Here is a 16392-nt window from a genome sequence, read left to right on the forward strand (position 1 = left end):
AGTTTTAAAAGTCAAAGTCATGTGGTGCCACCAACATGCAGAAACACATGAAATAAGAAATTATTTCACACCTGCAAAATTTTTTTGCATCTGCAGATCCTCATGACTGTTTCATAGTCTTAAAGTCTTAAAATATCAGATTTGACCTTTTTATGAAAATTTGAGGTAGTAAAAGCAACATTTGGTGTGATTACGCAAATATTTGTTGATGTTTATGAATTGATAATGTATGATATTTGTAAAAAAAATAGTTGATCTTGAAAAATATATTTAAAAAAAACTGGTTAACAAAAAATATTTTTACTTGGTTACACCATGACATTTTTAAAGGGGTGGCTGATTGCGATTTCACTTTTTTAACGTTAGTGTGTAATTTTACACATAAACAATATCTGCAAAGTTACGATGCTGAAAGTTCATTGCAAATGGAGATATTGTCTTTTAAAATTATGGCAGTTTAATGCCTACAAAACCGTCTCGTAGGGACTACAATGAGCTACTTCCCAGGTTTGTGACATCACAAACCCAGAAATTTACATAAACCCAGGAACATGCAACAAAGGGGGCGAGGCCATGTTGCGCTGCTTTAGAGAAAAGGAAGAGTTGTTGCCATGCCGTCAAAACTAGGTGTGCACGAAAAAAATCTATTCATATGAATCGCGATTATGTCTTCTAAAGGACACACCAAGCTGACTTCAAAGAACTAGCGGTGACTAAAGCCGACGGTGTTGTCGCCTCGCTTCGGCAATGTCGGACCAGAAAGCCGTGCTAGAACACATTGCACAGACTACAGCTGATTGCAAAGTAGCACGTGCGTTTTACGCCTGCTTGAGGAATTATGGGTCTAGCTTCTGGTCTCATCCACGTCCAGCTACTTTTAGCTGTACAAAACAGTTCGTTTTGCTGCTTGATATTGAAAATTGGTGTGTCTTACCATATTATTTTAATGTATTATCTTAATTATGAACACACTGGTTTGTAGTGCAGAAAGGTTTACCGTTTACTGCACATTGTTATTCTTCTCGTTATTTACCTATAGCGGCTAATGAACCGGAAGTCTCGCCCATAGGCTTACTTCCGTGTTGAAGAAAAAGGTGGATAGTATATATTCAGCCCGATGCAAACTTCCGCCGATGAGTGGAACACACCAAACGAACTAGCTCGACAGACGCTGCCCGACGGCTGACCGCTGGCTTGGTGTGTCCCGGGCTTAACGATTCTAATGGATTCACAAGTTTCAAAATCAATGTTCTAAAGCAGCGGTTCTTAATCCTGTTCCTCCTGCTCTGCACACGCTCTGCTATCCATCTCTCTCTCTCTCTCTCATCTGATCATCAGCTCCAATAAATTGTTCCAATTATACACTTAATGTGTATAGACAGACAGATATTTTTCCATATAGCTATGAGAAGTGTTAAACATTGGGGCGTATGCGGTTGCAGTGCTTTATTAAAGCTTTAATCAGGATAAAACCGTATATTAAAAGCTAACAGAAGCAGTAGCATTTACAAATAACAGCGTATCTGAAAGTATGAGACAACAACAAACAAAAAACGTACTATTAAGAGCCGTGTGCTTGCACAGGTTCTGCGCAATCCTCTTCACTAATATTATCTGTCTCATTTGGGCTCAAATTGATAAGCAATATTGATGTCGCCATTGTTTACAATACAAGCGGAGAACATTCTGAGATGAGGGGCGTGACGTTTAGACGCACCAGCTAACCAATCTGAGCCCATTGCGTATTTCTGAGGGAGGGACATCATAAAACCAGGAATTCATCAGAGCGTTTATAGGAGAAGGGATAGAGCGGTGTAGAATAAAGGTAAAATGTTTTTTTTTTTTTTTTTAAACTAAGCATTAACACGTAAACACTGCACCCCATAAACACAATCAAGTCTGGGAAAAAAAACAGTCAACCACCCCTTTAAGTTATTGAATTTTACTAAAATGTCTTGTAAATCATATTAAAGGTGTTTTTTTTTTTTTTAAACCTTGAGAATACATGGGGGACCAGGGCTTGCAAAATCACTAGCCTGACGTCCCAAGGCTACCAAAATGCATCACCGCCCTGTCCGTCAGGCTATCTTGAATTTTGTTCTTGCAAGTTAAAAAAAAAAGTTTATTTCCAGTTGATTACTTCCCCTGAATATGTCACCTTTGCCCTTTAGATCATATCATTACTGCAAATTTGATTTGGGTTCACTAACAGCTCCACTTCATTACGGTGAGATTGCAGATTTCAGCAAGTGAGATTGCTTGCTTATTTCTTACTGAAGTAAAAACTCAGTCTCTTCAGATATTGCATTAGCTAAAGGCAGTCTGCAAGAAAGAGAAGTTGAAAGATGAAAGGCTTGAACCCTTGGCACCATAATGCAGGATGATGATTGCATTCTGAATTTGCTCTGTGCCTTAAATGTTCTGGGCGTTTCACTTTTTGCATGAAGCTGCATGTCCATATTGTGAAGGGTTAGAAACAACCTTGAATCTCAACTGATCCATTCGATTTCCATATGGGCTTTCTTGATGCAAAATGACGTGGTGACTGTGATGCAGAGGCGTGACACAATCACAATAAGTCCACCTCTCAATGCAGCGTTATTAAATGTTCCCTTCATCTGACACCCAAATATCTTGCTGTCGGTTCGGCATTCATTGTTCATGTAATCTAACACATCTCTAGCAGGGCTTTCAAAGCTAGTCTCATCCACAGCTGCCTGAAGCACAATTTACACATTACCGTTTCCACATTTTGAGCTCTTGATTAAGAAAATACTAGGGCTGTTGATGGATTAAAGTTAATTGAATTAATGTTTTGTTTAAAAATATGGCAATTAATTAATCAAATTAATTATGACTATACACATTTATCTACGTTTGGCTTAAACATGCTGTTAAAACCCTTGATAGTACATTGTTCTGCCAGATGAAAATATTGAATATATTACAGAAAGTTGCTTCATAAATTGATATATTGTTTGTTTTATTTACAAATGCCTATCATCAGATATTGTTTATTTACAAATGCCTTTTTCAGACCTACAGGAGTTTATCAACTTTGTAGTTCACTCAAAGTTGGTGCTACTAGCTTGAATTGGTCCAATAGTTAGACATAATGGAATTTATATATGCATTGGGGCATGGTTAATTGAATAAATGACTTACTTTCTTAATCACAGTAAATTAGCACATTAAATTGACAGCCCTAGAAAATACATTTCCATCGGTTTGTCAGTATGATTGCCTAATAATGCTAGAGAAGTTCCCATCGTGTTACATCCTGCTGTGCAGTGGTCCTCAATACATAATGGCAAGTTTTACGCCTTAATCTGATTCCAGTGCTTTCATGCTAGTCAAAAGCCAGACACCATTAGCCAAAGTGCAAGCCTGCCCAGCATGTGTGTCTGGTCTTTTAGTGACGAATGGGAAAAGTTTTGAAAGGGCTTTGAGCAGCATTTACAACTCTTGAGTAACTTGAGAAACTTGAGATTTCTTCAGCTAGTGCTAGGTCATGTGTGGCCAGACTAAATCTTGGCCTTTTGTTTGTTTCGTACATTCTTCGTTGCACCTCTATGAGCATTGCGTGTCTTCATTGACATCAATCACGCTGATGGGCCTGGGAAAGCGGCTGTTGTCTTTGAGACTTTCACTTGCAACGTCTGCTTAGTGTTTCTCCTTATCTTGTTTTCCGATGGAACGATCCGGGAATACAGAACAGCAGTCTTGCTTTGCTCAAACAGCCATGTAATTGATTTACTTGGGCTTTTATTGCGCTTGCAGTATTTTGTTCGATGTGGTCAGCCCGGATTCTCAGCTCTAAGTAGAGTAAGTGGATTAGATTACATTCACTGTTTGTTATTGTAATTTCATGCATATTTAAAAGATTTAACCTTTTAAAACTTGTTAATGTGAAGTCTGAGATTTAGCAGTGTGTAAAGCTTTGGTGCTCATGCAGGAGACAAGAGTTCGATTTCAGCTCATGCGACGATTCTAGTCCATTGTGTTTCCGGTCCAACTTCTTGGCAGAGAGAAGATTTAAAGGGACAGATTTGAAGTTCCAAAAAGTCCATCCATTCATCATAAAAGTAATCCATACGACTCCAATGGGTTAATGAACACCTTCTGAAGCGAAAAGATTGTTTTTGTAATTAAAATATCCATATTTAAAACTTAATTATTAGCACTGGCTTAATAGTTTATAAAGTTTTAAATATGGATATTTTTCTCATAAAAACCCTTTACTTCGCTTCAGAAAGTATTCATTAACCCCTGGAGTTCTATGGTTTACTTTTATGATGGATGGATGTGCTTTTTGGAGCTTTATATTATTAACTCCTATTGGGTTTGTAAGAAGAAAGGCGGTAACACTTTATTTCGATAGTCCACTTTAGACATTCTACTAACAGTAAGTAACTTTGCAACTACGTCTCAACTAGCAGTCATTAGAGTATTAGTAGACTGTCTGCTTAATACCTTCAAACACTTTATTTTGATGGATCTACAACATACTGACTTTGAGAAACTTTGCAAGTATATGTCAATTTATTCTATTAACCCTAAACCTATAACAGTCTACTCTGAGAGTTAGTAGACGTGTCGTTGCAAATTAATGAGAATATAGTTGGCATGTAGTTGACATGTAGTTGCAAAGTTACTTATAGTTAGTGGAATGTCTAAAGTGGACTATCAAAATAAAGTGTCACCAGAATGGCATACACCTAGAACTAGTGTTGTCACGGTACCAACATTTCTGTATTTGGTACCAATACCAGTGAAAATCCATGGTTTTCGGTACCAATTTCAGTACCAAAGCAAAACACAAAAACATGCTAATTAAAAAACACATTATTTTTATTAATAAAATTAAACAAAAATTTGTCATATTTCTGCTGCCGCTGAAAAACAACTGTAAACTGTCGTCTGTTTTAGGGTTTGCTGGTGTGTTTCATGATCTTCGTCAGTTTGCAGCTGTAAAAGGAAAATATAATATACTTAAAGCAATGGGCTGAGTCTGACCAAATGCAACATTAGATCATTGACACCAGCTAAAATATAAATTTTCAATAAATAACAAACCTCAGCTTTTATAACAAATTTAGATAAGATTACATGTATTTTATGAATAGTAAATTAAATTTACTAATAAATAAAATCATAAGTTCAATCTGTTAAAATTATTTTATGCACAATGAACAAACATGAATGATCAGGTGTTTGTATTAAATAACATTCACAAACATTAATTAATGTTGTAAAAATATATTGTTCACTCACTTTAAATTGATGTTAGATAATAACATGAAGTAATGTTAATGATGGTATCTTATTGTAAAGTCTATACAGGAGATAAAATATGACTGTACTTTCATTTAATCCAAACTGTGTACATATTTAATTTTAAAGGGCTTTTAAAACCTGCTAGTTATCCTGCCAAGAACAACAACTAACTAGCTAAAAAACAAAAAAGCCTAAGAATGACGTGACCCTTCGGCAGCAATGCACGCATAGTCCTTCGCTCTGCTCACTTTGTCAGAAATTGTATATATCCTGTCAGTAAATTTTGAACCACTCTTTATTTAGCTCACTATGAGTACCCCAGCAGTCAAGGACAGCCGGAAAAGAGAGAGTGAACAATCGCCAATAAAGAAAAAAATTCAAAGATTCCACCATCTCCAGAGAGAAGCTAGCGCTTAAAGAGCAACGAAATACTCTCGATTCGGTAGTGGCTTCGACTGTAAAAGAATCGATAGACTCTGTACTGACCCCAGCACTCCGTGATCTACATTTGGATATACAGACGACCAACGATTCTGTAAAAGAGCTAAAAGCAGAAGTTGAAAAGCTAGCCATTGCGGCAAAACAGACACGTGACCGGGACAGTCACAAACTTAAGAAACCAGCTGGAGCAACTCACCGAAAAAATGACAGACATTGAAGGTAGGAGCAGGAGAAATAGCGTACAACTGGTGAGGTTGCCGGAGGGGGCGGAAGGCTCCGATACAGCTGGCTTCCTCAGAGCTAATCTTTCCAAGTGGATCCCTTCCCTGAAAGGCCGTGACATCGAGACTGACCGGGCCCATCGTGTGTATAATGGAAGGAAAAACTCAGATCGGCCGCGTACTCTCATCTTCCATGTACTAAGATGGCATGACAGATCGGCGATCCTGAGGGGTGCTCTGCAGGCATATCCGGTGAAATATACGCAGGACAATGTCACGCTACTATATTTTCCTGAGTACTATAAGTCCAGCCACAACTACCAAGAGAAAGAGCTTAAATCCAGTCTTGAAGAAGATGACAGCACTTGGTCTCCAGCCCTTCCTCACCTATCCTGCGGTAATTAAACAATGGCGCAAAGGTGAGCAGATGATGTTCGACATTCCTCAAAAGGCGGAGGATTTTGTGACTTCACTGTCACTGAAGACATATTCTGCAGCTGTACAAAGCAGTGGGAAGGCGTCGGCTACCTTCTCCATCCTCTCAGCTTAACGAGAGAAAATTAACGAGGAGGTCTGTGGTGATCCTAACTGCCCTGACAATAGAGGACAATAACAAGGTGGCCATGGACACTTGTTAATTTCTTTTTGGAATCTTGACCCTGGCCTGTACGTTCTTCTGCTGATTGGTAAATAACAATTATTTATTTTCTTTATTTTTCTTTTATTATTATTATTATTATTATTATTATTCGGGCTGATGGAGAGCAGGTTAAATCACTACGCTTTTGGCTCAGTGGGCCTTTTGGGGACATCCCTTGCGTTGAAGTGGACTGGTCACGCATCAACATTTGTTTCTGTTGTTTATGCAGACCTACACTCTCGGTAATGTGCAGTCTGCTTTGGTTTTTGTACACAGTTGTTTGTTGTTTTTCTTGTTTTTTTCTATGCCTTTCAACAGACATCAGTACTTTTTATTCTGCTTTTCATTTAAAAGGATTATGCATCTAGGTGGATTGATATCCAGGATACATACTGATGTTTACATGTCACTAGCAGTATGGCATTGCTTTTGTTTCTCTTCACTTAGACAGAATCTTGGCATTGCGACCACACAATGCATGTTCTGAATATCTTATCATTGAATGTGAATGGCCTAAATTCTCCTATGAAGCGTACCCGGATATTAAAATATTTGCACCATAAATCGATTTCCTGTGCCCTGATACAAGAGTCTCATTTAAAACAATGCAATGTGGCACGTTTTCAAAACAAGTATTACAAACTGGCGGCCTTCTCTTGTGCTCGTAATAAAACTAAGGGGGTGCTTATCTTAGTTGATAGGAAGTTACATTTAACTACTGAACGTACCGGGAATGATGATGAAGGTAGATTTGTTTTTAAACGCTGTAAAATACATAATGACAGGTTAGCACTGGTCTCCATTTACTGCCCGAATGAGGCAGACAGTGCATTTTTCACAAATATTTCCAATATATTACTTGAGCAGATTGATTGTCCTTTAGTGATGAGTGGTGATTTTAAAGCTGTTTTAAATCCTGCACTGGATAAGTCTCACCTTGATACTACAGCTAACCCATCCTCTAAGTTGTTGAATAAATATATCACTGAACTTAATGTAATCGATCTTTGGAGAATCCAGAGTACTACATCTAAGGACTTCACTTTTTTTTTCTTCTAAAAAGTGTGGAACATCTGGACATTTCAAATTTTGTAACGACATACCCATATGGCACAACTTTAATTTTAGTTGTTAGTTAGTTAGTTACTTTAACTTTATTATCCCCGAAGGGCAATTTGTTTCACAGCCAGCAGTAAACCATATACAACAACAACCAAGCACCACGACACACAGACAAAAACAAAAACAATGACTTCATTAATAATATACATACAATTTTTTTATGTTGAAATTGGCCATCTTGGTCTACATTGGGCAGAAACCCATGCGGTGACTTATATGATAACCAGGAACTCTGCTCACTTCAAGAACTAAGTTTTGTTTACCAGCATCATCATATTTTGTCTTTTTTCAGTTATGTTCTGCTCTCAAGGCCTATGGAGTTCCCTGGGCATCCCCTATTTCCTCTCATCCTCAGTGATGGGAATAACAGCGTTATAAATAAACAGCGTTACTAACGGCGTTATTTTTTTTAGTAACGAGTAATCAAATGAATTACTGTTTCCCCTGTTACAAAGCCGTTACCGTTACTGACAATAAAATGTGGCGTTACTATTATATTATTAGAATAAAATTTTTCAGTTCATCTGAATGGATGCGCGCACGCTCGCCGTCGCTTTCTCTCATGTACACGCACGCAAAGAAAGATACAGAGCAAGAGAGTCTTTCATAACATGCAGAATTGACGCGCTACATGTAAACGATATTCTTTGTTGTATTTTCCTGTCAAAATAACGGAGTTCCTTTGGAATTCTTCAGCTTTTAACAACTGCCGGTTTCTCTGGTAGTGGGCGGAACTAATGCGCAAACGACAATCTCATTGGCTGGCGCTCACCTATTATCGTCCCTGTTTTGATTTCAGCAAATCAATTCGAGGGAACGCAGACAACGTGATTAATATTCATGAACCCAGCAGCTCATTAATCCTTAGTGCGTTTTATATTGATGACAAATATGCATTCATACTTGGTTATTCTAATTACTAAAGTTCTATCATCATATAATATTGAATTATCATAATATTATATTATAATGCTTGACTGATACTAAGTGTTAGTAGATAAATAGTGTAGATTAATGTACAATGTTTTATAATAATAATTTATTCTTTTTAGTGTCCATTTCATTAATTTAACATTTAATATTGGGGGCATCCAAAGTTATTTGACATTTGAATTTTTTTTTTAAAGTAACGCAATAGTTACTTTCCCCGGTAATTAGTTACTTTTATAAATATGTAACTCAGTTACTATTTGTGAGAAGTAACTATAACTAATTACGTTTTTAAAGTAACAGTGCCCAACACTGCTCATCGTATATCGGATTGGATCGCACCACCCTCTGGTTGGCCATCTGTTTCTTTAATATATAGTAAACTTAATGATCACACTGCAAAGTTTCTTTCTATTGAATCTATAATCGTGAATTAACAGATTTTGATTTATCGGTCGACTGGGAGAGGGTGTGGTCTAATCTAATCTTAACTTCTAAAAACTTGGCTCATCATCTTATCCATTTCAAAGTCATCCATAGAGCATACATAACTCCTTACAAGAGGTTTAAAATGAAACTGCAATCGATCTATAACTGTCATATCTGTAACACTGTATCAGCAGGTACTTTTCTCCACGTTTTGGGAATGTCCAATTGTTGTCAATCTATGGACTCATGTGAATTCTGTTTTGCCCTTTTACTACAAATTGAAATTGTTGATGGTCTGTTGATGTCTGTTGTTCCACCCTCCCTGTTGTTTGTTTGAGTTGATGTTGTTTTGTTGATTTGAAAAAAAAAGTTGATCCCCAAAAAAAAAAAGCCCAGAACTGCTTTTCTGACGGACTGATATGACATACACACTGTTTGTACATTCTCTAACACGCATATTTAGATTCACAATTTATTTAAAAGCATCTGGTGTGTACACATAGTAAATTCCATCATGTCCTCCTGTTTTTTTTTTTACCCTAATAAAAGTTATAGGAGCATTAAAGAAACGTCATTCTAATGTTTGTTATATTAGCGTTAGCCGCGCTTATGCTAACGATTAACTCCGCTAATAATGGCGATGTTTATTTAAATCTGACATTCAGATTAAAATATGGAATAATATTCATAACAGAAGATCTAAATATTCAATTGAAACTTACCTGCTTGAACTCTTTCATTTGATCCGGGTGTCAGTCTTTAAAGTGTTTTGTTATTTTACTGCGTTTCCTCCTTTTGATGTCGCCATGTCTCAGTGCTTTTATGAAGAGAGCGCATCTGCGCACCTCTCGGATAGATAGCGCATCAAGAACCGGGTTGACGGGGTACTCGGTACCACCGGTACTTTAAAAAACCTTGTACCGTGACTGGGTCTTTTGACAACACTACCTAGGACAGAAGCTCAACCATACTTGCTTGATGTGTCAAAACAAACCTCACTGGTGCATCAAGCAGGCGCTTCTCAGCTTCCCTTTACCGTAAATAAGACTTGTGGAAACTGTTGACATAATTTTTATTTTTTTGGCTGAACTAAGGAATACTTGACTCAAAAATGGAAGATTTATTTTTATTTTTTTGTGTTCTTTGGAAAAACAAATAGCATATGAGTTTGGAAAGGCATGAGTGTGAGAAATGTATCTTTTTTTTTTTTTTTTTTTTTTTTTTGAATTCAATCTTCATAGGAAACTCGTCCATCTCAAACTCTGCAGGTTAATCTTTAGGACAGATCTGCTTCGATAAGAACTGGCTGGCAAAGAAACACTTTCAAACTGGTCTTGAGTCGCCATCGCATACGTTTAAGCTCTCAGTCTCCGCTTGTTCTTGCTGTTTTTCCCCCCAAGCATCACTGAGTCTCGTCATGTGCCAGGCAGTTTGTTTGGTGTGCAGTGTCAGGGGAATATCCAGCTTTCCGCAGAGCTGTCCCTCACATCCATTAATCAAGCCACTTTCTCCTGATGAAACACACCTTAATTAGCATCTAACTGCTTTATGCCTGCGTCTCTGCCCCGGCCCGTGGGGATCGCGAAGGGTCGGCGTTATAGTGAGCGAATAGGTGAGTGTGAATGCAAAGCAGTCAGGCAGACGCTCATTTGAGACACGCTCCGGCTGTCCCACGGGCCCCGCTGCGTCTTCGCTGACACTTAATCGCGGGCCTGGATGATTGGCAGCGAGCTGCTCTGATGTGTTTTTCCATCCACCTGCTTTTGTTTCAGGTCATTGATAGCCCTGAGGTTCACATGCTGAACGGGGGAGGAGGAGCGGGAGGAAGAGGAGCGAGACGTGAGCTAGATTGAGTTTCCTTGGCGACCGGAGGGACCCACTTGGGGCGATGACTCTGGAGAATGCAGCATGCACACTTGAGGTGAGGGGCGATGCCATGCGGTATTTTGATGCTGTTCTGTAACTTTCTGTGTCTGTGTCTCTTGTGATGCTCACTGTGGCTACATTTCCTTTGTCGGATCTCGCCGAACAGGTGTAATTAAGTCAAATCGTTTCCTGGAAAAAATCATCTCCAGCTCTTACTGATAAGTGGTCAGCTTTTTGTTCTTGTCTGTTATTAAGAGCTGGGGTTCCTTTATATAATCTATTTTGTAATGTTTTACAATTGGATCTTTTGCATAATGAATTGGCCGTTTGCGCTGACCGTAATAATGGTGTTTTATGCTAATTTGCCTTGAACAGTTTTTATTGATTGGCTGGTTTTCTTTGAGCTCTATTGAAAACTATGGTTGTCATTATTGCAAAAAACTAATTTGCTATTGAACAAACTAATGAAAATGAAAGATAAACACTTTAGCTATACACTTTAGTATAGGGATCTATTCTCACTATTAAATAGTTACTTTTTAGCATGCCAATTATTAACATATTGGCTGTTTATTAGTACTTATAAAGCACATATTCTGCATGACCATATTTTACATCCTTAATCCTACCCAATACCTAAACCTAATAACTACCTTATTAACCATTAATAAGCAGCAAATCAGGAGTTTATTGATGCAAAATTTGTAGTTAATGGTTTGTAAATAGAGAATTGGACCTTAAAATAAAGTGTGACCATTTAAAAGAATGAAATGTTTACAGTCACTTTATACATAACTGATAATACATCGCAGAAAGATATTAATGACATTTTGAGAGTTCATGCACATAGCCATATTGGCGAAGTGTGAGCACACAATCATTAGAAATTATCCAAATTTTAGTCAGACAGCGCAGGTATCAAATTTGAGTCTCTTAACTACCAATCCTGCAGAAAATTAATAAATTAACTTTTTCAAAACATAATAATATAATTTATATATAAGCTGTAAAATGTAACTTATATTTGTTTTTTTAACTTATTTTTCTTTTTTATTTATGATCCGTAGCTGACATATGGTCAGATATTAAACCTGATCTTTGTCAAAAGGCTGACTTTTCTGTATTTTCTATATATAATTTTGTATTATTCTCCATGAAGAGTGCGAGGGAGAATGAAGCTTGAGCAAGTCTGACTCGACAAGTGCTGTAGAGACCTGCTATAATGAGCCGAGTTATTATATTCACCCCTCTTCAAGTTCCTGGAAAATAAATGACTTTTTTTTATTATTTTTTTTATTTTTTATTATTTGCGGAAACAGAGATATATGAACCTTTGCTCTGTGTTAAATTATTCACTTCAGGCCTGAACAAAAGTGAGCATGGGCCAGTAGAACTGATCGCTGCCCAGCTCAGGTGCTTGTTAATAATGAAGAACTTATCTTCAAGCCTCTGTGGATGTTTTTTTCTTTTTAAATGTTTTGTCTCCCACTCAATACTTTAGTCTCTGAATGACAGTGACAGGTAAACCGATTCACTCCTCCATCTTTCTCAGGGTCAGTATGTGGACTTCATCGAGGTTACACGCGGATCATCTGTGCCTCTAATATGTTCATGTTGATTGTTTAGCGAGTTCAGTCTCCCAAACACGTGGATGTGTTACGTCGAGTTGTGCGTCATTCAGAATGGAGTCGAATGTCTTTTAAAATTCCACTTTTAAGAATTAAAGGATATGAATTACCTATAAACACACATGGACTAATTCCAGGACTATTAGACAACATTACCATAATAATCACTTGCATATCATTACTCTTTTGTTGATTTTGATTGCTTCAAAATCGCCTTGGATAAAAGCGTCTGCAAAATGACTAAATGTAATCAATATTTACTATTATTTTTAATAAATAAACTTTAGTTTTATGCACCATGGTGGAACAGCATGTAATTTCATCTAAAATTTGCCCTGAATTGTATGTAAATGTTTATTTTCATTATTTAGTAGAAAACAAAGTTGAAGACATTTTCTTGTGCATTGCCAATTAAAATGTGCTTTGATAGCTGTTTATTCTTTTGACTGTCATATTTAGTTTAGAAAATATGTTTTTATCACATAAAATATTCTACATTTCAGTTAATAAGCACAGTTTACAGGTTCATAGTCGCTCTTAAGTAGATAAAAAAACAATAGCATTGCTGATGAGGGGAATATTTGAACTGAATGGTGTATATTTATAGCTCAAAGTCACAGTGTTCAATTGCAGCTCAGTTTCAGACAAAAGAGAGCACAAATAAAACGCCATATTTATAGCAACAGAAGACAACATGAAATACTGACTACTGAATTTGCACAATGAACAGTATCATTTACCCAGTTTATGTGTTTCCATATCATTAGTAACACTCATGAACTGCTCAGCTGGATTTCTTTCCTGTTTGGTGCTCTTACATTTTTGTTTTTCTCTGAGCTGATAATTTTGTTCACATTTGGCTGCTTTTTAATAAGAAAACTGTAAGATAACATTAAAGACTAAACCATAATGCATAAATCAACATGTTTTCATGGACTAGATTTAAAGGTGCTGTATGTAGGATTCTGACTCTACTAAAGCATAAAAATACCATAATATGTTTGCAGATATTTAAGAAACATGCTAAGTTAACATACTTGTTTATCTGAAAAACAATGCTACAGTCAGTTATTCTCCTTTGAAAATGTGCATTCCGGCCCGGAATGTCTGTGTTTGTTATGGTTTGTGAAACCCGCCCACTGCCAGTTTACCCAATTGTATTTCGGCACCGCGGGTTGCCAGTTGGTGGAAAACACAGTGTATTTAATTGTATTCATCCTCATGTGCGCTCGTTCCTGTTGGTGTCGTTAATCTGGCAACCTGCGTGTGCGTCAAGTCTGAGGAGGAGGGGCCGGGTGAATATAACCGTCTCCAATATTTTGAATTTGGACTGCAATACCTAGTTCAACCACTCGGTGTCAATCCTACATACAGCACCTTTAAGGATAAACTCTTAACACTCGAGAGGCCGTATGAAACACAGGCTGCTAGTTTGAGACCACTGGTCTAGTAGATTTTATAAGTCTTCCTATAATTTTATGACGCATTTGGGACTGTCGCCTGTAACAAGATTGGGCTCATACCAGGGTCGTGGGAGAAAAATGATTCATTGTGCTGTGACTCACTCAATCGTTGGATACAACTGAACATTTGTGCATGGCCAAGAAAACAAGACATAACGTCTCGTGAACTAAAGTGGCATTGCCTCCTCTGATACTATGTTTTCATACTGTTTTTTTTTTTTCTGTTGGCACATCAGAGCAGACATATTTGTGTGACTTCTATGAATCTTCACACAGAATTAAACAACAAGCCATTTTAAACACTGAAGCATTGATATGTATCAATGATCAGCTTTGGAATCCGATTCGATCCGAAGTGTTAGATGCTGAAATATTCCCACCACTACCCAATATAGATTTAATGAGGCTGGTGCATTGAAAGAACAGGTAGAGGAGATCATCGTAGAATATTCTGCTAGTCTAGGCCTGATTGATTCATCATCTTTGCCTCTCATGCAACAGGAGGCACCAAGCCAAGAATCCCAGTCCAAAGAACAACATCTGTTGTTCGCAATCCACGTTCCAAGAAAAATGCTCCATGCTGTGAATAAGACAAGACTGTGCAGACATTAGGAGATGGGTCGTTCTGAACACTGAACACCAGCATGGTTTGCACCAGTCATCTGGAAAGTGGGCTGAAGGTGCCGGATTTTGAATCTGCTTTCACATGTTAAATATATAAAGGCAGTGGTGATAAAGCCCTTCAAAGCATCATTTTTTTTTCCAAAAGACAGACTGCTTTGATTGGATGACCTGTTATTCTGGAGCACTGGTTTCTCAGTATTGATACTAAATCAACACTGTAGGCAACAATAACAGCAGCAAAAAAGCTTATTAACTGCATAAAACCTTTTTTTTTTTTTTTTCATAATAGATGACACTAACTTTAATGTCCAAATGTGGATGAAATGTAACATGGAAATGCATCATGGTGGAACAGCAGTTTTAGTAATTAAAGTTTAAATCTACTGTAGATTGGTATTTCCTTTTTTTTTTTTTCTTCTTGGAAATTTACATTTACATTTAGTCATTTTGCAGACGCTTTTATCCAAAGCGACTTACAAAAAAAAAAAAAAAAAAATGGAATGAATAATAAGTTAAGTCGTGATGTATTGTCAAGTTTGGTGACCTATACTCAAAATGGTGCTCTGCATTTAACCCATCCAAGTGCACACACACAGCAGTGAGTAGTGAACAAGTGCACACACACACACACACAGTGGTCAGCACACCCTGACCTTGCTCCAGCGCCCGGGGAGCAAATAGGGGTTCGGTGCCTTGCTCAAGGGCACCTTAGTCATGGTATCGAAGGTGGAGAGAGTGCTGTTCATTCACAATTCCCACCTTCAATTCCTGCCGGCGCAAGAATCGAACCAGCAACCTTCAGGTTATAAGCCCGACTCCCTAACCATTAGGCCACGACTAATAGGTGGCACAACTATAATTTTTAGATTTACTATTCCTTTAAAACATGTTGCTGAATTGAGTTTGATCAATTTTTTTCCCTGAAATTATTAGGATTATTATGCAAGTGTGTGTTTTTCGATAAATGTCATGTATAATTTAGGGTTTTTGCTACTACCTCTAAATTGAATTAGATGTTCAATATGGAATAATGTGCACTAATTAATCATAACACAAGAAACACGCATTAGTAATTTGATTTCTTACTGACCAGTATTATTTACTATTATAGTATTTTAAAATACTATTTTAGTATTTTACTATTATAGTATTTACTATTATTACTACTTTAAATTAGCTTTTTTTAATGTGTTAATAATTTTGTTGTGATTTTGTTAGTTTTTAAGTATTTCTATTTAGCTTTATTTTTATTTCAGTTTTAGTCATTTCCTTTTATATTATTTCAATTACCAAAAAAAAGTTTTTAATATTTTTAGATTTAGTTAATGATAACAGTACTGATATTGACTTTGACTATTTTGGTTAATTTGAGTCTGCTTTCAGCACATATAATTGTGGTACTATTATATGACTAACTAGATGAGCCACAGAGACGGATCCCCTCCGAAGGCCTTGTCACCTAAATGGCCATCGGGACAAGACCATGGGAACCAGATGAGTCCTCTGCACAATCTGACTTTGTTGCAGCCTAGAATTAAACGGCTGGTTTCGTCTGTAAAGCTGCTTTGACACAGTCTGCATTGTAAAAAGCGCTATATAAATAATGGTGACTTGACTGGACTATGATCAGGTTGATACTGTATATTTGACCAATTTAAAGCAATTCCCAGAGATTTCCTCACAACATCAGCACAGATAGTTTTATCACCATAGTTTTCAGCATCCTTAAAATTTGGGATACAAGGCAAATT

The 16392-nt window shown here is 37.1% G+C and overlaps 1 protein-coding gene across 3 annotated transcripts in view; it reads left to right on the plus strand.

The window, feature by feature from the left end:
* tjap1 (tight junction associated protein 1 (peripheral)) overlaps positions 1 to 16392 on the plus strand; it is a 124032-nt gene that overhangs the window by 43774 nt on the left and 63866 nt on the right. For all 3 annotated transcript variants that reach the window (XM_058796493.1, XM_058796489.1, XM_058796491.1), the window contains exon 2: positions 10833 to 10981. The gene's annotated coding sequence lies outside the window, so the exon portion shown is untranslated. The remainder of the gene's footprint in view (positions 1 to 10832; positions 10982 to 16392) is intronic.

This window comes from Onychostoma macrolepis, chromosome 13 (genome assembly GCF_012432095.1).
Source record: "Onychostoma macrolepis isolate SWU-2019 chromosome 13, ASM1243209v1, whole genome shotgun sequence".
NCBI classification, from domain to species: Eukaryota; Metazoa; Chordata; class Actinopteri; order Cypriniformes; family Cyprinidae; genus Onychostoma; species Onychostoma macrolepis.